The 24147-nt window shown below is 44.9% G+C and overlaps 1 pseudogene across 1 annotated transcript; it reads right to left on the bottom strand.

Moving 5' to 3' along the window:
* Positions 1–2047: 2047 nt before the first annotated feature.
* Positions 2048–8425, bottom strand: LOC309548040 (annotated as a pseudogene). The gene is made up of 3 exons: positions 8397–8425; positions 4721–4764; positions 2048–2653 (listed from the first exon to the last, which is right to left on the bottom strand). The product of its transcript is annotated as an uncharacterized misc_RNA (transcript).
* Positions 8426–24147: the final 15722 nt, after the last annotated feature.

Raw genomic sequence — 24147 nt, 5'->3', positions numbered from 1 at the left:
TCCCCTTCCTTTAAGTTAGGCTTCTGGGTTTGCCACTTTTTACGTCCTTGAAGAAGTGTGAGGTATTCCCTCCTCCATCTGTCCCAGAAACAATCTGCAAGGTATTGAGCGTATCTCCATTGACGCTTATATATGTCCTTTTCATCAAAGATGCTCTTTGGCGCTGGGATCTGTCCAATTTTCCGGCTCAATAATGCAGCTGGAGTTAAAACAGTTGGACATTCTGGGTCTGTGGATACAGCTGTCAGCGGTCTTGAGTTGATTATTGCTGTGACCTCAGCAAGGAATGTAGTAAGTACTTCATGGGTAAGACGTGAAGAACTCACATCAAGCAACATAGAATCCAGTATGCGCCTTGCCATCCCAATCATACGTTCCCATGCTCCGCCCATGTGTGAAGCGTGTGGTGGCTTGAATTTCCACTGGTTTGCAGTGGCGGAGAAGGTGGCCCTCGGAGGTGGCTCTGTCTGAGAAGCTCGCTCCCGCAGGGGTTTGTTAATGCTCTGGGACGCTCTCTCGCTATAATTGAACTGGTTGGTCAGTTTTCTCTCCTTCTTGTTCCTGGATGGTATTTCCTCAACTTCTGTCCATTCTTCACTAGCCTGAGCGTCAGACTTCCCATCTGTATCTTTGTCTCCCGACTCTGTGGAGTAGTTGGTCTTAGTCTCTTCAATGACTCCCAACTTCACCCCCTGTCGCCGCGCTTCATCAGAGTCTTTGTGTGACATGTTTCCATCCAGGGAGAAGTGTACGGCCAGCTGGTCCACGATGCTAATGGATTTGTAGGCCCGTTCCTTAAAACTGTACCTCACAATGTTCTGGGGGGCATGAGGGTTGTTTGCAGTCAGGATACGAGTGAATTCCTCCTTAAGTTCAGCCTCGCTGAGTTCCAGCTGGTCCGGAGGCTTAACCAGAGTCTTGGCCTGCATCCATTCATCAGCTCCATCCCCCATATCTGTGGAGTCATCTTCATCCTCCAAATTTCTTCTTGAGCAGATGTTGGAACTCAATGCTACAACTTCAGGCCGGATTTCCGGATCAGTATCTGGATCCTCCAGGTGGAAATCGATATCTTCTTCTGAGTTTGTAGAAGACTGGTCCATTAAAAACTTGGGTCCTGAAAACCAAATAGTTTGTGTGAGGACAACTGCTGGCACTAAAATCTTCTGCATGAATGCTAGAAAGTGCTCTTGCTTCTCAGGTTTGTTACGGAGAGTTTTCTTCAGTGCAGCAAATCTGGATAAAGCTTGTTCTCGATTGTTAGGGAGAGTAAGCCTTGGTACTCGGAAGGGTAATGGAGCTACCCAACTGTTGGAATTGTCCTTGAAGAACTCTTCATCCATAATCTTGATGAACTCCTTGTCTTCGACTGAAGGGGCAATCTTGTTGTCATCACAAGTAGTCTGGTACACTGAATCACCAAAGTCCTTTTGAGAAGTGAGCTTGCAGTTAATACTTTGAAGTGCTTGATATGGAACTTCGTTTTTAAAATCAAGTCTTTCCTTCATATATATATAATAGTGCGATGGACGTTTCATCAATTGACAGGTAACATTAGTTTTGTAGGAAGCTACATCCAAGAGCTTGTGAGATTGGTCTAAGCAGACTTCTCCTATTATCACCCATCCAAGATCGAGTTTCTAGGCCTGAGGAGCATCATCTGGACCGTTACATAACTCTCTTATTTTATGAACTCTAGGAATGTCTCTCCCTAGTAGAATTAAAATCTTAACATCCTCGTTAAGTGGTGGAATGTAGTTAGCAATGTGGCTCAAATGAGGGTGATGACGTGCAACCTCTGGTGTGGGGATTTCTTCTCTTTTGTTCGGTAGCTGATCACATTCGATTAGCGTTGGAAGAGGAAACTCTGTGTCCTCATATTCTGATGCAACCATGAAGCCATGGGCTCTTCTTCCAGAAGTATTGACCTTTCCTGCACATGTCTGCAAGGTATAGGACCAGGTCTCTCCTTGAATGTTGAATAGGTCAAAGAATTCTGTACTGGCCAATGAGCGATTGCTCTGATCATCGAGTATGGCATACATTTTTATGGATTTTTGTGGACATCCTTCAGGAAAAACTCTTACAAGACATATCTTGCTACAAGACTTGCTATGAAGCCCTTCTCCACATACCTCTGTACACCTTGTGGTTACGGGGTCGGCATATTGCTCAGTTCTCTCCCCGCCATCATCTGATGTAGTCTTGGGGTTGCTGCCGGGTGAAGGTTTCCTTTTGAACAGGTCTGAATGAAGAGCGTCCACATGTTTGGCACTGTTGCAGAGAGAACATCTGATGGGGACCTTACAGTCTCTAGCTAAATGATCGGAGGATGCACAACACTTAAAACAGATATTATGCTCTTTGAGAAATGACTTGCGCTCTTCAATAGGCTTGTCCTTAAATGCACGACATTTGGAGAGAGAGTGTGGCGCATTATGAATAGGACACTGTTGATTAAGATTGCTTGCTTTGATGTCTGTAGCCAAGACGTTGGATGCTATTGCAGTCTTCCTCACGGCAATAGGATGCCTTAAATCCTTGAATTTACTGTTGGTGGCAATACCCCTTGAAGTACTTAAAGGAATGGTGGTTGTATCTGGATAGAAGAAGCTTGGGTCATTCTTGGATCTTGCAACCTTCCGCACAAACTCTGAAAAATAAGAAAAGGGAGGGAATTAAACACGATGCTCATACTTATACTTTGATCCTACACTAGTCCACTTTCCCTGAAGATGACTAGGCAACTTTGCTACAATAGGATTTACGCCCTGAGCAGTGTCTAAATAGCTAAGACCTGGTAAACTAGGATCTAACTTAGCAATTTCAAGTTCATGAAGGAGGTCACCTAACTCTCTAAGCTTATGATTGTCCTTAACAGAGATTTTAGGAAAGTCGTTTAGTCTCTGGAATAAGGCAGATTCAATGACTTCGGGGCTCCCATAGTCTTGTTCTAGACGTTCCCAGGCAGCATCAAGGCCTGCTTTAAAGTTATAGATGTAGACAGATTTAAGTCTCTTTACTTGTTCTGAAGATTGACGCCCCAACCACTTTATTAGTAAGTCAAGTTCTGCTTGAGGAGCAATGTCCAAGTTCTTGGTTACCGCCTTAAATGTAGATCTCCAACTCCTGTAGTTTTCTGGGCGGTCATCAAATCCAGACAGTCCAGTTGTAATCAACTCTCGTCGAATCATATACTTACTGAACTCTGCAATGTCAGTGGTTTCCTTTTTTTATAGCCACAGGGTCTACTGATGGTGCGCCATCTTGGACCATGGTTGGTATCTGATGTTGGCTGGTAGCTAAAGAGAAAGGTGTTGCAGATGGGTTTAATTTAGGCAAGGGTCTGTCGTCTGAAGGTCTCTGAGCATTTGAAGTCAAAGAGAGCTGTATCAAAGGGGGTATAGAGTTCATTCTGTAGTCTTCTGCTGTGCCCTTGTAATCTCTATGCACATAGGGTTGTGGTGGCACATGAGCTGCGTAGGTTGATTCACTTGATTTTGTGATGTGCGGTAGTTGTGGAGGGTCTCTGCTAGTAGGTGCGTCTAGTTGACCAGCTTGCTTTGGCGACACATTGCCTTCTGATCCACTTGCTGGATGATTATGAGAAGAATCTCCAACTGTAGGTGGGACTGTATTGTCGTGGTTCTGAGTTAGGACAAACTGTAGGGTCCTTTCAACAGGGTCTTGACAAGCAGGCAAGCTGGTACAAGCTGCTCCTTCTTCTTCCAATAGGGCTTGTTCCAAGACAGATAACTCTGCTAACGCTACTTCCTTTTCTCTATTCTTCTGAAGAATTTCTAGCTGAGCCTCTGTTTCTGCTTGTATTCTTGCTTCCTTGCATTTAGCTTCTGCCTTGAAGGCTGCTTCTTTTTCAGAGCAGGCGGCTTGAACCTGGGCTACTGCAACCTTTCGGCGAGCTTTGAGTATTTGGTCGCTCAGTATTGACCTTATAGAGCAGGACCGCAATGACTTAGAAGAAGATTTATGATATGAGCGGGCAGACCTAGAAGATTTTCCTGAGTGTCTGGAAGAAGCAGAGTTACAGGATGTAGTTTCATGTATCTGTGCCAATCTCCCTTCTATCTGTGCCTTTGCTTCAAGATATGTGCTATGCCTCTGCTGGTCATTAGAAGTAAAGTCCTTTAATTCCAATGCAGCTTCCTCTATGTTGGAATGTGACAATAGGGAATAGTACTTCTCAGAAAGTCTTTTATAATTCTCAAATGCCTTCTTAACCCTTGAGAGAGCAGTGTTCAATTGCTCAGAATTGTTGCTAGTTTCATTAGTGGCTGTTATACAACTTAAAGTCTTTTCCCACAATGCAGTCAGGTTACTAGATGTTTCTTCCTTACTTGCTTCATAAACCTCCCTTGCCTTCAAGGATGGATGAGGGTCTCTGACAGGACGAGCAGAATGAAGTAAGGAGTCTGCTTTATCTTGACTAAATGCAGGTAATTCTGTGAGATCTCTGTCAGACATAATAAGTACTGTATTTCTGGTGTCTTGTTAGAAATCTACCAGAGCTCAGCTCTGTAAGTAGTGACTTCTGTTATTAAGCAGGCTGGGCTGAGGTATTTTTTGTTACAATAGTGGCTAGTGCTGGAACTAGTTCAAACTGGATCACCTCAGAAGGCTGTAACAGTAATGAAGCATTCAGTAGGTGGCAGCTTTCATATGCAGAGTAATGCTTCTGGTGACACACAGGTGTGGTACTTACGTTTCTGAAGCTGGAAATTTACTATTCTGAAGCTGCAGAGATACCTGTGTGATGAAACAACTGGAAATTTACTTCAAGTACTTCTTGGAAATGTACTCTCTGAAGCTGTGTATTCATGGAAATTTACTATTCTGTCTCAGCATCGATTGTACCTGTGACCTCCTTGTAGACCCCCAGTCTGAAAGTGTGTGCAGCAGGTTGAATGATGGCTTTAACAGATAGTTTACTCAATGAATAAAGACTCCAGAGGTGTTCTCCAATGCTTCTTTATGCTTCAAGTTAGCAAAGGCATAAACATAGAGGCTTTTCCATAGGTAAATTTCCAATGAAGTTACACAGCTTCCACACTCTGCAGTCTCCTCATAACAACTAAACAAAATGGCAGTTACAGCAGGAAAATGGAGGATGGGAGAAACCATCTAGCCAGAAACAGCAGGGGTGCAAGGAAGATACCAATAACATAGCATAACATAACATGTAATAACAACTGCTAGACAGTTAAAGCTGCGTGGCAGCACACTGCTACTGACAGCCTTTACGACAAAATCACACCCCTGTTTTGCCCAGACCTGGCCACTTCTGTCTACAACAACTTACTGTCATCCTCCCTGGACACACTCGCTCCTCTCTCTACATGCAGAACTAAGCCAATCTCCCTTCTATCTGTGCCTTTGCTTCAAGATATGTGCTATGCCTCTGCTGGTCATTAGAAGTAAAGTCCTTTAATTCCAATGCAGCTTCCTCTATGTTGGAATGTGACAATAGGGAATAGTACTTCTCAGAAAGTCTTTTATAATTCTCAAATGCCTTCTTAACCCTTGAGAGAGCAGTGTTCAATTGCTCAGAATTGTTGCTAGTTTCATTAGTGGCTGTTATACAACTTAAAGTCTTTTCCCACAATGCAGTCAGGTTACTAGATGTTTCTTCCTTACTTGCTTCATAAACCTCCCTTGCCTTCAAGGATGGATGAGGGTCTCTGACAGGACGAGCAGAATGAAGTAAGGATTCTGCTTTATCTTGACTAAATGCAGGTAATTCTGTGAGATCTCTGTCAGACATAATAAGTACTGTATTTCTGGTGTCTTGTTAGAAATCTACCAGAGCTCAGCTCTGTAAGTAGTGACTTCTGTTATTAAGCAGGCTGGGCTGAGGTATTTTTTGTTACAATAGTGGCTAGTGCTGGAACTAGTTCAAACTGGATCACCTCAGAAGGCTGTAACAGTAATGAAGCATTCAGTAGGTGGCTGGTTTCATATGCAGAGTAATGCTTCTGGTGACACACAGGTGTGGTACTTACGTTTCTGAAGCTGGAAATTTACTATTCTGAAGCTGCAGAGATACCTGTGTGATGAAACAACTGGAAATTTACTTCAAGTACTTCTTGGAAATGTACTCTCTGAAGCTGTGTATTCATGGAAATTTACTATTCTGTCTCAGCATCGATTGTACCTGTGACCTCCTTGTAGACCCCCAGTCTGAAAGTGTGTGCAGCAGGTTGAATGATGGCTTTAACAGATAGTTTACTCAATGAATAAAGACTCCAGAGGTGTTCTCCAATGCTTCTTTATGCTTCAAGTTAGCAAAGGCATAAACATAGAGGCTTTTCCATAGGTAAATTTCCAATGAAGTTACACAGCTTCCACACTCTGCAGTCTCCTCATAACAACTAAACAAAATGGCAGTTACAGCAGGAAAATGGAGGATGGGAGAAACCATCTAGCCAGAAACAGCAGGGGTGCAAGGAAGATACCAATAACATAGCATAACATAACATGTAATAACAACTGCTAGACAGTTAAAGCTGCGTGGCAGCACACTGCTACTGACAGCCTTTACGACAAAATCACACCCCTGTTTTGCCCAGACCTGGCCACTTCTGTCTACAACAACTTACTGTCATCCTCCCTGGACACACTCGCTCCTCTCTCTACATGCAGAACTAAGCCTTAACCTAACAGCCAAATAGACAAAACGCGATGTCTCAAGAGACGCAGTCATGCTCTTGAGAGAGCATGATGCAAAACAAAATTCCTGCAAGACTTAACCCTCTACAAATCTTCCCTTCTCAAATACAACTCCTGCCTCCATGCTGCTAAACAAACTTGCTACACCACTCATCAAAACCCTCTCATCCAGTCCTTGTTAACTCTTCTCTACCCTTAACTCCTTACTTCCCACTGCCTCCACCCACCATCTTACTTACAGCCCAGGAGATTGCCAGTCATTTCAAAAACAAGATCAGCACAAGTCTCCTCCAACTAACATACCAGGTCCAACACCGCACTTAATACTTTTCTCCTTCAACACAGTTACCACTGAGGAAATTGCCAAACACCTTTTTGAGGCCCATTTCAATGCCTGTTTCCTGGACCCTGTCCCCTCACAATTACTACAGCCCCCTTCCTGCTCTATCCCAATCTCTGTAACCCATCTTTACCGCCCCCTCTCCACAGGCACCTTTCCCTCCCTGCTCGAACATGCACTGGTGTCACCCATACTTAAAAAACCCTCATTGAACTTCACTTGTTTGAATAACTTATGACCCTTCTTCCTGTTCCTGTTTGCCTCCAAGCTTCTTAAATGCCTTGTCCACAACTACATGTATTGCTATCGCACTGACAACAATCTTCTCGATCTTCTACAGTCCGGTTTCCGCCCACAACATTCCACTGAAACTGCAGTACTAAAACTCACTAATGACCTACTAACTGCTAAAACCATCAAGCCTTTTCTCCATACTCATATGCTTAGACCTTTCTGCTGCCTTTACCACAGTTGACCACCCACTCCTCCTTAATAAACTCCACTCCCTTGGCCTGCACAACTCTACTCTTTCCTGGTTCTCGTCTTACTTATCTTTGCACACTTTCAGCATCACATACAACACCGCCTCCTCCACTCCCCTTCTTCTTTTTTTTGGGGTACCCTTGGGCTCCTCCTATTTTCTCTCTAAACCTCTTCCCTGGGCCAAGAAATTATGGAGTTCTGGATGGCCGTACTCCAAATGCAAACATGTGCGGCCATCCAGAACTTAATAATTTCTTTGCCTGAACTGCAGAGCCGACACCTGTTTGCAGGGTGGAGGTGAAATTTGAAGGACTGACAACTTGAGCAGTAATTCTCTACTGCTCTTCCCTGGGCCAGTTGATGACCTCCTATGGCTTCCAATACCACCTCTACACTGACGATACCTAGATCTATCACTCTACTCCCCCAGCTCACTCCCTCAGTCTCCTCACATATAACAAATTTACTGAGTGACAAATCAGTTACCATTGAGATCATCAGCACAATTATTGGTCCCTACGCACATGCCAGATCTACCCCTAGACTCTGACTTCTTGGTTATTATATACCGCCTTGACTACTGCAACTTCTTCCTCACTTGCCCACATTTACATGGGCTATCCCCTCTTCAGTCTATTATGAATGCTGCTGTTAGACTTATACTCCTTAATAACGATCTGTAACTGCCCCTCCCTGCTAATCCCTTCACTGGCTTCCACTAGTCCAATGTATAAAAGTCAAAATACTAACCACAACATACAAAGCCATCCACAAGGTTACCCCCAGCTACATCACCAAACTCATCAGCAGTTATCACACAAATCGTCTTCTCTGGTCCTCCAAACACATCTTGCTCTTTAGTTTCCTTGTTACCTCCTCACATGCTCACCTCCAGGAATTTTCCAGAACCTCCCCCATCCTCTAGAACTCCCTAGCCCAGTATGTCTGCTCAGCTCCTACCCTGCCCACCCTTAGGTGATCCTTAAACACGAATGTATTCAAGGGAGCCTACTCCACCTAAAAAACTGGACTTGGTTCACCTCCATTAAGATCATCCCCCTCCCTTTAGATTGTAGGTTCCATGAGCAGGGCTCCCCTATTGCTTCTGCATTGAGCTGTGTTGTAACTGTACTGTCCCTCATTATATTGCAAAGCGCTGCACAAACTATTGGTGCTATAGAAATCCTGTATAATAATAATCATAATGCATTTTGGTTCATTAGGCAGCACATTCAAATTAATTGCCTGCCTTAATGTAACCAAAGATAACAAGAGGCATATAGTGTATTAACACACAAATGCTAACACAGTACTGTATTGTGCATGTGTCCAAGTAAGAATGCCCTACTTCTTTAGTAAATCAAAGCCAATGTTTCTGCTCTGGTAATTATTATTATTTGTTTAATTTTAGGTTAATACTAAAAACTATTTTATTTTTTGGGGAAGGGAGTGGGGATGTGCTAAGCTATAATCCACTCTGGGTGTCAAATACATAAGGTATACCACATTTTTTATATCCACAACAAATGTATGCTGTAGCTTTAATCATTTTACAGGGGTTACACAGGAACTGAAAACTATTTCAAGGGTTCCAAAAGACTGAAAAAGGCTGATCTGAGGTTTTTACATTCATCAGTTACTCTGAAGTGTATATATGTGTAACACCCATGACTTGAAATATTATGTTTTTTCTATTAGAATTGTCTCCATTATAGGTGCCTTTACCCTGTAAAGCTTCACTAATCACCCTAATTATTTTCCTCCCACTCTAGTACATCTTATGCAAAATGATCTTCAGAAATAATTTAAGGCTTTGCTATCAAATGAAACAATAAGTCTATTTCTGTTAAATAGTGAACTTGTACAAAGCATTCTGCAAGTATATGCAGATCACTGGGACTCAATACAATGGGACACGAGACAAGTATTTAAAAGACTTAGAACAATAGTTCTTATGAAGTTGCATTTAAGGGAAATCTTGGCAACTTTGTAAAATTCATATGAGCCATGCAGGCAAGCCTAGGGTTTTTCCATACAGCACAGTTCCTCTAGTGATACAAAATAGCAGTTGCTTTCAAAGCATTTATATGTGGTTCCCAAGCTACAGTATAAACATGCTGATTCTATTCAAATATATATGTAAGATGATATTGCTACTTGCATAAATTACTATATAAATATGGGTATAGAGGTACTCGTGGGTCTTGCAGGGGAGATAAATCAAAGCAAAAGCATTTTATTGTTAATGTCGGTCTATCTTTTGCAAGATGTTTTTCTCATAAATCCTTAAGCAGTCAGGTGCATGGATGGCTATGGCTAAAGTAATTTCCTTGCATGAAACCATCTTTCTTTTTTTTTTTTGGTTAGTGGTCTAAAAGGTCGGTAAGAATTTCTGCATATACAACACATGTCAATTATGTGTTCTAACAGTAGTTTCAGACTAAAATTATGAAACAAAGAATTGTGATTATAAAATAAAAATAATTTGAGGGAGCCAGGGGGGTATCATGATATAAAAGACCCCAAGGTCTATATTTATTTTTTATAGAATCACATAAAAAACAATTCTTAATTTACCCTTTACGGATTTTCATTATAAGGTTAGAATTTTAAAGTAAACCTGTCAATACGCTAACTGCCATTGCCATACTTTTTTTTTTAATGCTATTTTTTAGTCTGTTATTATTACCCACTGTCTTCAATTCCTGCTGAGCTACCATTCTGTAAAAGGCAGGAAGACCAGGAAAGTTGGCGAAAGCTCTGAAGCCCTATTTCTGCCTATTTATTCCGGGTAAATAAATGAAACTATTGACACAAGAGGGTTATCATGAGAGCTTGACAAGTAATGGCAGTTTCCAACGTCCTTATGTAGCAGACTGTCATTCCTTAATAAGGCAGATTTACCCCCCTCCCTGGTTTCATCAGGCTGTGTGTGTGGACCTTTAAGACTGCTTTCAGCAGAGGTAAAGTAAAGACCAGATAGAAGATCCTCTCTGTAGACTGGTGATAAGGGCTCTGGAGAGCCATCCTGATTTGCTTCTTACTGACATCCCAACAGAAGCTCGACTGCTTCATAGAGAATGGGATCGGTTGCAACTGCACAATGGAATGGTCTACCGAAGGGGCCCCTCTGATGATCCTGAAGAGAAATTGCCGTTATTTCTACCTGAGAAGCATAGAGGGACTGTGTTGACTGCTCTACATGACAACCATGGCCACCTAGGGCCCAATAGGATGTTTAACCGGGTGAGAGACTGGTTCTACTGGCCCTGCATGTGGGCTGAAGTTGAGAGCTACTGCCATTCATGCATTAGATACATACAAAGGAAGACTTTGCCTCATTGAGCTGCCCCAATGGGCCATCTTCAGAGCCAAGGACCCATGGAGTTGGTGTGCATTGACTTTCTGTGCTTGGAGCCTGACCTGAGTGGACAGGGGAATCTTCTGGTAGTGACTGATCACTTCACTAGATATGCCCAAGCTTTTCCCACTAAAGACCAACAAGCATCTACAGTAGCCAAGATCTTGGTGGAAAAGTTCTTCGTACACTATGGTCTACCTCAACGCATTCACTCCGATCAAGGGAGAGATTTTGAAGGTCGCCTCGTCAAGAAGCTCTTCAATTTGCTTGGCATCGAGAAATCACAAACCACCCTGTATCATCCCCAGGGAGATCCTCAGCCAGAGAGATTTAATCAGACTTTCCTGGACATGCTTGGGACTCTGACCTCTGAACAGAAACAACACTGGAATAAACATATAGCTGCCATTGTGCATGCCTACAACAGCACCACAAATGATGCTACAGCTATTCTCCTTATAGACTGATGTTTGGAAGAAAGGCTCGCTTACCAGTTGATTTGGCCTTTGGCACATCCCTAGATAATGCCTCAGTAACTTCTCACAGAAGATATGTGGATCGCCTGAGGAAAAGTCTGAAGGCCGCCTATGAAAAGGCCCAAGCTGCCTCCGATGTCCGGGGTCAGAGAAACAAGAGAAACTTTGACCTCAGAGTATGAGTGCAAGGCCTGCACCCAGGAGACAGAGTATTGCTGAGAAACCTAGGTGTACCTGGAAAGCACTAGTTGGCTGATCGCTGGAAGTCACAACCGTATGTAATCTGTAAGCAGCTACCAGGACTACCAGTATATCAGATCAGACCCGAGGGAAGTACGGGGCCGCTGAAGACCTGGCATCGTAACCATCTGTTGCCCTTGTCAGAAGCCGTCCGAATGCCATCACAGTCGGATTCACAGCCTACACCTTCAGCTTCACAGCGATCTCGTCCAGTGACCAGGTCCCAACCAGTACCCTGTGATGCAGAAGATGAAAAAAGTGAGGATGAAGAGATTGGGGTGGATTGACTGTGGCAGTCTCAAGTACCAGAGACTGTTACCCTCCCTTTTTCTCCTCCCGAAGTGACAGATACTGGGGCTCTCAGACCTTAAGCTCCTGAATTTGTGCCTCAGAATCAGCAATCAGAGGATCTTGAAGACTCTCAACTTCTTCTACAGGCAGAAGATTCTGAGGACCCTCCACCTATCTTTGATGAGGAGGTCGGAACACAGGAAGAAGAAGAGGTTGGTGAGCCTACAACCTATGAATTTAAAGAGCAAAGAGAGAGAAGTGTTACTCGTCCACCTAAGAGACTGACGTACGACGTCCTAGGAGAAAGCTCTGAGGAGGCTATTCTCACCTCTCAAAGGACTCTTGAGGAGCCTAAGCTTTCCACCGCAGATTTGGTGGAGAGCGACCCTAACTCTCCCCCTGGCACATCTGGTTGGGTCAACCCAACAAAAGTGGACAGTAGGCAGGACAACCCCCCTTCCTATCACCATTGGTGGGAGGTTCCTCTGCCAACTTTGTTTCATACAATAAGTTTGAGTTTGGATTCATGAAAATGTTAGTCATCTGGTTTTATGCACGTTAACCTGTTTTTATCCGCATGTATTTACAAGGCATGAACCAGGTTGAGGACTCTCCTGTCTTTGGAGGACCAAAGGATCATTGGTGAGGGGAGTGTGTAGCGGACTGTCATTCTTTAATAAGGCAGATTTACCCCCCTCCCTGGTTTCTTCAGGCTGTGTGTGTGGAGGTCAGCCTCTCACAGGAAATAGAAGAACAGGATTGTGTGAAATGTAGTTCTGAACTGTGAGCAGTCTGTTGTTTGGATTGCAGAAGAAACTACCATCCCATGATGCAATGGGGGAAAGGGAGGATCAGAGAGAGCTAGACACTTGCCTGCTACACAGCCTGTCGCTCTCTCTGCTTCCTGCTCTCAGCAAGGACAAATCAGCCTGGGAAGTGTGCTGAGACAGTCTGTGTTTGAGGCCTAGTGCATAAGGCTTCAGCAGCGTTGATGCTGGTGATCCCACAGCGGTGGACGCTACAGCGGAGCCGGGTGTGGAGGATTGCTGAACAAGGACACTGACAGATTGGGTGAGAGATATCTGATTGCAGCATACACTGTAATTGACAGAAACAGAGCAAGGAAAGGCCTGTGACACAGTTTAGCTAGGACAGAGAACTGCACTGGTCATAGAACGGTTGCCACAGGACACTGTAGTGCTGATTAGTGCGTGGCAGATTTGGTTCTCTTTATCTTTAATTCCTGTTGTGTTGATTTGTAACTGCTACACTTTAATTGTCCAGTGAACGGTTAAACTGGGGCTTCATTGTGTCAAAGTGCATTCTTAAAGGCGCATACACCCAGAAAATCACCAGGTGTGCCAGAGGGGTGGAGCTTGATCTTGGGGGGTTGAAAGGCAGAGCAAGGGACCCGTTTTACTTCAGCGGGTCCTGAGGGGGTAGCGCTACACTTACAAAAACAATTTGTGTGTTAATGGTATGTATTAAATGAGGAATTTTAAGCAGGACAGGACAAAAAAAAGACAGTGCCTTCTAATAGGCCCTACCCCCCATAAGGGTATACTCAACCATCTGTGCTCACTCACTGCCCCCTTAGTCTCTCCAAGTCCTTGAGACCATGCTCAAGGGGGGGGGGGGGGTTGTGCATATAATCACCAGGTCTAAATATTGTCATGTTGAGGGGAGCAATGACATTGTTGTTGACCCAATGGTGCACCACTGTGGTGGCACTGCAGAAGGTAGTGGCAGTGCATGAACTGGTAATTATACCTTGCTGTGGGAATATGTGTTGGGCATGGACAGGACATTGTGTCTTTACTGTAAGTCTTGTAGGATGCCTTGCAGATTACGCACACCCATAGTGATCATTTAGCAGCCCACCTGGCTGCAGCTGCCCCTTTCACTAGCCCTCCTGGCTGCTTCTCCACAGTCATTCCAGACTGTTCACTCACCAGCCCACCCGGCTGACTCCTCTGGAGAACTCCTGGACGTGCTGACCTACTCCCACTGTCCTCTCCTTGCTCCCGTGCCTCCAGGATGGATTTCCTCTGTGTGTTTTAGAGGTTCCCTCCAGCACCAGAGCCCCAGGCCTGAGGTCACCCCCCAGACTAGCGGGCACTCTTAAGGGCCACCAACAGCCTCCTCAGCACTCCTTCTCCATTTTCCACCCAACTGCCCCTGCTGGCATGACATATGCACATTTATGAGGTAAACAGGCCCCCCTTCCAGCCCCTTTGCTGGGGATTGGTCAAGGACCTCATAAATATACCAAACAGCTCCTCCCAGACTCCACCCTCTACTTCTGGAAGCTTTTCCAAGGTACCAGAGAGCAGGGGACGTTACCAGAGATGCTGCTTGCTGAGTCATCCAGCCTCCCTGAGTCAATCAGTCCTGACCCAGATTCAACCCAGGCAGGCTCTCAGCCAAGCAAAATTTACCTACTCTACAAACCCATATACGTCTAGCACACTAGAGGGTAATACAAAAGTAAAAATGCCCAGCCATAAAAGTGGTCAGGGTTATCCTAATACTGATGCAGTGCTGCCTTTGAGTCACAGAGAATTGGATTTGTCATGCCTCCAGCATACAGTTTATAATGTTTGTTGTTTTTCTGTTTAATGTGTCTTGAGCTCCACCTAGTGGTTAAAATGTGCATTCTTACATTCATTAATATAACTTGTTTACTAGTGTTTAAACCTGTAAGGTTTCCATCCTCCCATCTTCCCTAACTATAACAAGAAGCATTCTGGGAAGCTTAAGCACCATTTTCAAGAGTCCATGTGAAGAATAAAAAGCTGCAAAGCCTAGGCATCATCTTAGCTACACTTATGTCTTGCCTCACCAGCAGCATTGCTGGTAAGGACTGAATCTACTTGTACCTTGTATCTATTACAAACTTCAGTAACAAAAGACACTATTGTTATATTTAATGTTTTCTTACTGTATGCTTCTTTATGTTCCCAGTTTTCCCTTACACTGTTCATTTCAATAAAGCCTCAGAAACTAAAAGTCTAGTTGTTTGGAGGATAGGAAGGTTTAGCTGCTTGTGGAACTTCACACAGGGTAACATGTAGTGAGGACCGAACAGGATTCATAAATCAAACTTCGATCTATAGTAAATATTAAAAATAATCTGTCTCACTATTCTGGTTTTGCACTGTTCTACTGTGCAACAAAACTGAAAGAAACCTTCTCCAAACCTCACAAAAAATAGACTCTGCAAATGGCTCGTGTGGCTCACCTGCAGTTATGTGTGGTGTGATTTGGGCCCATTTACTTTGAATGAGCTGAAATTGTGCTGTACTGCACCAAAAATAGTAAATGTACTACTTTTAGAAAAATACTGCAACCGCATTGCATGGTACTTCTGGACCATACAATCCAATGAGGGCAAACACTAGTCTAACACTACCCTCCCCCCCCCCCCAGACCGACAATTCTGCAGTCCAAAGATGTCTGTTACTCCATCATCCACGGAGTAGGCACTCTAATACAGTCTACAGTCTAATAATGTGTGTTACGGGCTGGAGCACCAGGTGAAAACAAAAGGAAAAAAGCCTAAAAAAAAACGAATGCAGCCGCCACATCTAATGATTGTAAGCTGCAATATATAAAATTTTTCAGTTTTTGGTTCAATACTACTTTAACCACACTCCAATCCCAGTGGACACCTTCGTAAGGGGAAACGCGTCCGATGGAGAAGCCACGCTATCACTACTTGCGGATAGAGATGTATAGAACTGTTCGCCGGCGAACAGTTCCCGGCGAACTTCGCATGTTCGCGTTCGCCGCTGCGGGCGAACATATGCGATGTTCGGTCCGCCCCCCATAATACATCATTGAGGCAAACTTTGACCCTGAACTTTACAGTCAGCAGGCACATTTCCAGCCAATCAGCATACCTCCCTCCCACACCCTCCCACCTCCTATAAATAAGCAAGGGCAGCATCCATCTTAGATCATTCTGAAGCAGTGTGTGTAGTGAGAGTAGGGAGAGCTGCTGCTGCTGCTGTTAAGCTAGGGACAGTTAGTCAGTGTTCCTGGTCTTGCAGTGTTCTTGGTCCACTACTGCTGTAAGGACAGCACCCCAAAAAGCCCTTCTAAGAGCTGGTATTTGTGTAATTTTTTTTTATATATATATATATATATATATATATATATATATATATATATATATATATCTAGCGTCCCCAAAAGCCCTTTTAAGGGCTGGTAATTGAGTTGTTTCTTCTTATAGTGTCCCCAAAAGCCCTTTTAAGGGCTGGTAATTGAGGTTTTTTTTTTTATTTATATATATACATATATATATATCTAGTGTCCCCAAAAGCCCTTTTAAGGGCTGGTAAGGTAATAGAGTTTTTTCTATATATATATCTATTGTACACTGTGACTTCAGTTGCCTGCCCGCTGTGTGTGAGAGGCCACAGACCTGCCACAGACTGTACTGTGTGCACACCACACTCATTTCGGGTGGCACAGGCACAGTACCTGGCATTTTAAAAAATATTTTTTTTTTTCCTCTGTCATAATTGCAGTGAGTGCTGTGTCAGGTCCACAGAGTGCACTGTACCCACTGCAGTGCACTGCCCACCACTGATATATATACGGTGGCACAGCATCTTGTTGCAATAAAATGAAAAAAAAAAAATTTTTATTATTGCAGTTGCCTGGGCTGCCAGTGACTGTCAGGTCCACAGAGTGTACTGTGCCCACTGCAGTGCCACTGTGTGCCCACCCACCACTGATATATAAGGTGGCACAGCAGCTTGCAAAGTAAAAAAATATATATATATTTTTTTAATGCAGTTGCCTGGGTGCCAGTGACTGCTGTCAGGGCCACAGAGAGTGTACTGTGCCACTGCCCACCCACCACTGATATATAAGGTGGCACAGCAGCTTGCAAAGTAAAAAAATATATATATTTTTTTTAATTGCAGTTGCCTGGGTGCCAGTGACTGCTGTCAGGGCCACAGAGAGTGTACTGTGCCACTGCCCACCCACCACTGATATATAAGGTGGCACAGCAGCTTGCAAAGTAAAAAAAAAAATATATATATTTTTTAATTGCAGTTGCCTGGGTGCCAGTGACTGCTGTCAGGTCCACAGAGAGTGTACTGTGCCACTGCCCACCCACCACTGATATATAAGGTGGCACAGCAGCTTGCAAAGTAAAAAAATATATATATTTTTTTTAATTGCAGTTGCCTGGTTGCCAGTGACTGTCAGGTCCACAGAGTGTACTGTACCCACTGCCCAACACTCCTATAGGGGTGGCACAGCACCTTGCACTCATAGTACAACAGTAACAACACATTAAAAAAAAATGACAGGCAGAGGCAGGCCACCCCGCAAGGGCCGTCGTGGTCGTGGTGCTGTGATTTCCTTAGGCCCTAGAATAATGCCCAGTGTTCAGAGGCCACCACAGACCCTGGACTCAAAAAATTCTGAGGCCATAGTTGACTGGCTTACACAGGACACCCAATCGTCTACAGCTTCCGCTCGGAACCTTAATGCACCATCCTCCTCCAGCTCAGCTTCGGGCACCTCTCAATTTACCACTCGCCAGCCCGCCGGCACCACCACCAACACTAGCACCACAGCCGCTTCACTTGATCCGTCAGAGGAGTTATTTTCACATGAGTTGGAAGAAATAAGTGATGCGCAACTATTAGTGCCAGAGGATGTAGATAACGGGGATATGTCTCAGTCAGGCAGCATTATACACATGGACGTACATTGTGATGATGATGATGATGATGATGATGTTGTACCTGCTGCCGCTGCCTTTGCTGAGTTGTCAAGTGAAGCGGCTGATGATGACGATGTGTCTGTGGATGTCACCTGGGTGCCTGCTCGAAGAGCAGAAGAAGAGGGGGAAAGTTCAGATGGGGAGACAGAGAGGAGGAGGAGACGAGTTGGAAGCAGGGGGAGGAGGTCATCGCAAGGAGCTAGTGGCGCAGTCAGACAGCATGTAGATTCGGCACCCGGGGTCAGCCAGACAGCACGCCAATCAACGCAAGCTCTTGCCACCACCAGAATGCCGTCCTTGCAAAGCTCAGCAGTGTGGCATTTTTTTTGTGTGTCTGCCTCTGATATCAGCGATGCCATTTGTAACCTGTGCCAAAAGAAACTGAGTAATGGGAAGTCCAACATCCACCTAGGTACAACTGCTTTGCGAAGGCACATGATCTCACATCACAAACGCCTATGGGATCAACACATGAGTAAAAGCAGCACACAAACTGAAAGCCACCATCCTCCTCCTGGTCCAGCATCTTCAGCCACGTCAACCACTGCTGTCCTCCATGCCCCCTATCAACAACCCGCCCCTCCGCCTCTCACCTTCAGCAGTTCCTGCTCACCTGCCCACAGTCAGGTGTCTGTCAAGGAAATGTTTGAGCGTAAGAAGCCAATCTCACAGAGTCACCCCCTTGCCCGGCGTCTGACAGCTGGCTTGTCGGAACTCTTAGCCCGCCAGCTTTTACCATACAAGCTGGTGGAGTCTGAGGCCTTCAAAAAATTTGTCGCTATTGGGACACCGCAGTGGAAGGTACCCGGCCGAAATTATTTTTCACAAAAGGCAATCCCCAACCTGTACTCTATTGTGGAAAAGGAAATCATGTCACGTCTGGCACACAGTGTTGGGGCAAGGGTCCATCTGACCACTGATAGCTGGTCTGCAAAGCACGGTCAGGGCAGGTATATAACTTACACAGCGCATTGGGTAAACCTGCTGGCGGCTGCCAAGCATGGAATGCGTGGCTCTGCTGCAGAGGAGTTGGTGACACCGCCACGACTTGCAGGCAGGCCTGCTGCCACCTCCTCTACTCCTCCTACTCCATCCTCTTTGCTAACCTCCTCGGCTGAGTCCTCTTTTGCTGTTGCGTCTTGCTCCACACCAACTGCACCCCCCCAGCTCCCCAGGGGCTATTCCACATGCCGGATACGACAGTGTCACGCTGTCTTGGGGTTGACTTGCCTGAAAGCAGAGAGTCACACCGGACCAGCACTACTGTCCGCCCTGAACGCACAGGTGGATCAGTGGCTGACCCCGCACCAACTGGAGATCGGCAAAGTGGTGTGTGACAACGGCAGCACTTTGTTGGCGGCATTGAATTTGGGCAAGTGCACGGCACATGTGTTGAATCTGATTGTGCAACGTTTTGTGCAGAAGTACCCAGGCTTACAGGACGTCCTCAAACAGGCCAGGAAGGTGTGTGGCCATTTCAGGCGTTCCTACACGGCCATGGCGCACTTTGCAGATATTCAGCGGCGAAACAACATGCCAGTGAGGCGCTTGATTTGCGACAGCCCGACACATTGGAATTCAACACTGCTAATGTTCGACCCCCTGCTCCAACAAGAAAAAGCGATCAACGAGTATTTGTATGACCGGGGTGCTAGGACAGCCTCTGCGGAGCTGGGTATTTTTTTGCCACGTTACTGGGCGCTCATGCGCAATGCCTGTAGGCTCATGCGTCCTTTTGAGGAGGTGACAAACCTAGTGAGTCGCACAGAAGGCACCATCAGCGACATCATCCCATATGTTTTTTTCCTGGAGCGTGCCCTGCGAAGAGTGCTGGATCAGGCCGTAGATGAGCGTGAAGAGGAAGAGGAAGAGTTGTGGTCACCATCACCACCACCAGAAACAGCCTTACCATCGCTTGCTGGATCTGCGGCAACACTGGAAGAGGAGTGTGAGGAAGAGGAGTCAGAGGAGGAATGTGGCTTTGAGGAAGAGGAACACCAACCACAGCAGGCATCCCAGGGTGCTCGTTGTCACCTATCTGGTACCCGTGGTGTTGTACGTGGCTGGGGGGAAGAACACACCTTCAATGACATCAGTGAGGACGAGGAATTGGACATGAGTAGCTCGGCATCCAACCTTGTGCAAATGGGGTCTTGCATGCTGTCATGCCTGTTGAGGGACCCTCGTATAAAAAAGCTGAAGGAGAACGACCTGTACTGGGTGGCCACGCTACTAGACCCCTGGTATAAGCAGAAAGTCTCTGATATGTTACCCAATTACCGGCAGTCGCAAAGGATGCAGCAGCTACAAAATAAATTGAAAAGTATTCTTTACACAGCATATAAGGGTGATGTCACAGCACAACGGGAATCCAACAGGGGAAGAGGTGAAAGTAATCCTCCTCCTACCACCACAACCACGCCGGCAAGGACAGGATGCTTTACAGACGTCTTGTTGATGGAGGACATGCGGAGCTTTTTTAGTCCTACGCATCGCCACAGCCCTTCGGGGTCCACCCTCAGAGAACGACTCGACCGACAGGTAGCAGACTACCTTGCCTTAACTGCAGATATCGACACTCTGAGGAGCGATGAACCCCTTGACTACTGGGTGTGCAGGCTTGACCTGTGGCCTGAGCTATCCCAATTTGCCATTGAACTTCTGGCCTGCCCCGCTTCAAGTGTGCTGTCAGAAAGGACCTTCAGCGCAGCAGGAGGTATTGTCACTGAGAAGAGAAGTCGCCTAGGTCAAAAAAGTCTTGATTACCTCACGTTTATTAAGATGAATGAGGCATGGATCCCGAAGGGACTGACAGTGGGGGATGCATTTGACTAAAAAAGGCCTGGTGATGACTGAGATGCCTTGGCCTAAAAATGGTCCACACGCTGCTGTCTTTAATCATTCTCTGCATGCCGGATGACTTACGTGACGTCTCCGCCACCAACTACGGTTCAAGCCGCAATGTTTTAGTGCACTTTCTGCCTTGAAAACCTCAATTTTTCAGGCCGCTGCTACAGCAGCGGCTGCAACAATACCTACTTTTTCATGCATGTGTACATGCCTAATTTTTCTGGCCTCTGGTGCTACACTGTGGCTGCAAAAAAAACAAAAAACAAAAAAAAAGGCACATACATGTGTCAATTCCGCATCGTGATCGTTACCTTGTCGTGGTGAAGGGGCTTGCGTATCACAATGAAGCGATCACCTCTAGGAGTGTGTTGGCACACCCCAGATGATAAGGTCATTGCTTCATTGTGAACAGACCAAAAGCGATCTGCAGGATAATTTTTCATAGAAAAAACATTCATTTTCTTTCATTCTTTCTGCGGAGCTGGGTATTTTTTGGCCACGTTACTGAATGCTCATGAACAATGGCTGTAGGCTCATGCGTCCTTTTGGGGAGGTGACAACCCTGGTGGTCAGTCGAACCCAAGGCAACATCATCGACCTCATCCCATATGGGTTTTTTCTGGAGCGTGCCCTGCGAAGAGTACTGGATCAGGCTGTAGATGAGCATGAAGAGGAAGAGTTGTGGTCCCCATCACCACCAGAAGCAGCCTTGTCGTTGTCAATTGCTGGACCTGTGGCAACGCAGAGAGAGGAGTCTGAAGAAGAGAAGTCAGAGGAGGAAGGTGGCTTTGAGGAGGTGGAATACCAGCCACAGCAGGCGTCCCAGGGGGCTTGTTGTCACCTTTCGGGGACCCTTGGTGTTGTACGTGGCTGGGTGGACAAGGAACGGGACATGGCTAGCTTGGTATCCAACCTTGTGCAAATGGGGAGTTTGCGGTTGTGCAAATGGACTGACTGACTGTTGTTAAACGGGGAGTTTGGTCTTTCAGAGTTTGGGCGGTCACTGTGAAGCTGGCGTAACCCTTACACTACTTGACCGATAAAACATCATACCTGATCGTATTCACACACTGGATGTTTTAAAGCACGTTATTCCAAACAATTTAGGAATGTTAGGTGATTTATGCCCTTTATGGATCAAAACCCGACTCTGCGTCAACTACGTAATTTTCCATGGGCGTTTTGCCATGGATCCCCCTCCGGCATGCCACAGTCCAGGTGTCCCTGCTCTACTGATAAATTATCTTTTTTTTCTGGTTCTGGACATGCTACAGAGCTGAAACTACACACAAAAAAAGTTCTTAAAAATTGTCATTTTTGATAGAGAGCCAATTATTGAAAAAAAAAAAAAAAACTTAAAAAAAAAAAATTTCTTTGGATTTATTGTCTGGGGGGTCTAAAAAGTGTACCTGTGAAGTTTCAGCTCTGTAGCATGTCCAGAACCAGAAAAAAAAAAAAGAATTAGTGTTAGGGTTAGGGTTAGGGTTAGGGTTAGGGCTAGGGTTAGGGTCAGGGCTAAGGTTAGGGCTAGGGTTAGGGTTATTTTTAGTGCTTAGGGTTAGAGTTAGAGGGGTAGGGGTAGGGCTACTAACTCTAACCCTAAGTATCTCACCGTAACCCTAACCCTAGCCCCTAACACTAAACCTAACCCTAACCCTCTAACCATAACCCTAACCCTCTAACCTTAACCCTAACCCTCTAAGCCTAGCCATAAAAATAACCCTAACCCTCTAAGCCTAGCCATAAAAATAACCCTAACCCTCTAAGCCTAGCCATAAAAATAACCCTAACCCTAAACCTAACCCTAACCCTAACCCTAACCCTAACCCTAATTCGTATTTTTTTCTGGTTCCGGACATGCTACAGAGCTTTATTTTTATTTTTTTAAAATTTTTCCAATAATTGGCTCTCTATCAAAAAATTTACAATTTTTAAGAACTTTTTTTTGTGTGATCCCTCTCCGGCATGCCACAGTCCAGGTGTTTGTCCCCTTGAAACAACTTTTCCATTACTATTGTGGCCAGAAAGAGTCCCTGTGGGTTTTAAAATTCGCCTGCCTATTAAAGTCTATGGCGGTTCGCAATGTTCGCCGGTTCGCGAACATTCGCCGATGTTCGCGTTCGCCGTTCGCGAACAGCGAATTTTATGTTCGCGACATCACTACTTGCGGACCGTGCTGCAGAGCGGCCGCGAACATCTGTCACCTGTCCAAATTTTTTCCATTCATGTGAGTGTGATTCCTTTAATAAATTCCTTATCAAGAAGATAATGCACTATTGCCTGCTTATATTTTCTTGTCATATGGGGAGCTATCCTGCAGGCACCTTTGGGAGGCTATTGTAAGGAAGAGGTCCCTATGCTCAATATAAAGAGGCAGGATCGTTTAAGGAACACCAATTCCTGGACAGCAGGGGATTCTAGACGTCCATCTTTAACCCTTTATCCAAGCGATTGTTCATGTGACATCTGGTAAGTGTCCATTTACATTTCTTGCACTGGGTGAAGGATTTTGGTCTGAAGATTCCTTGCTGTATCCCATGGGTTCATTAAATCTTTCATGCATGCTCAAACTGTCAGTTGGTAAGGGTACCTCTTCTTCCTTCATATTTTGGTGATATGAGAGATCTGTGTTTTCAGCATCTGCGCCTTGGGTTTATGAGCACTTCAACACTAAGAATATTTATCTGCACCAGTTTTTGGGACTTTATTTGGGAGTCTTGCATTTGCCACTCTCCCTTTTTCACAAGAGACTTTTTATTTGTCATTGTACATGTCACATCTGGTTATTTATTTGTGTTTATTTTTGTGGATATTTACACATCTTTAGAGTGTACTTTAGTTAGTACACGCGTCATATCAAGCACACCTTATTCTTTTTCCTTTTCTACTTTAACCACTTCCCATACATAAATGGCCAGGCAAGAGCAGCATCGATGCGCGTGAAAGTGTCCGTATGTCCTGCGGCATCTGCCACTCGTGCATGCTGTCTAAGGCGCAGCGGTGCAATCTGTGACCATTGTCTCTCTGTGACATGAAATTGGTTTTGTACCATGTGATCTTTGTGGTCAGTCACACTAGTGCATTCTTGCACTCTTTGTTTACTACTGTGATAGCTGTGATTGGTCACAGTAATCACATGGTACAGACACAATGGTGTTAGGGAATTGATTGCTTACCACTGTCATCATGACAGTGGTAAGCAATCACAGTGTCATGTAATTTATGCTCCTTGAAAGCCTGAAGGTGGTCCATGAATTTTGGCCAGCTTTATTCATCAAGGCTGTGTAAAAGTCTCACACATGTGGTTTCCCCATACTAAGGAAGAGTGGCGGAATCTTTTTTGGGGAGTATTTCTAAGTAGGTTTATGCTCCGTATGAAAAATAATTTTAAATACCAGCTTCGTGGGGAAAAAAACAATTTTAATTTCTTAATTTTCTAAATTCCAAAAAATTACAAAACCAAAAAAACTCACCATGACACTTTTAAGTACCTTGGACTATCTACTTTCCAAAAAGGGGTCATTTTTGGGAGTATTTGTACTGTCCTGGCATTTTAGAGACTCAAGAATAGAGATAGGCGGTCAGTACATCAAGATAAATCAATTACATTTTTCCAAATATACTGTATAAAGTATAAACCATAGTTTGTAGACAGTAAAACTTTTACACTGAC

The sequence above is a fragment of the Pelophylax lessonae genome (genome assembly GCF_965119305.1).
Source record: "Pelophylax lessonae genome assembly, chromosome: 2".
In the NCBI taxonomy this organism is placed as follows: domain Eukaryota; kingdom Metazoa; phylum Chordata; class Amphibia; order Anura; family Ranidae; genus Pelophylax; species Pelophylax lessonae.
The sequence above is the reverse complement of the archived record's forward strand: the minus strand, read 5'-3'. Positions and strand labels throughout refer to the sequence as shown.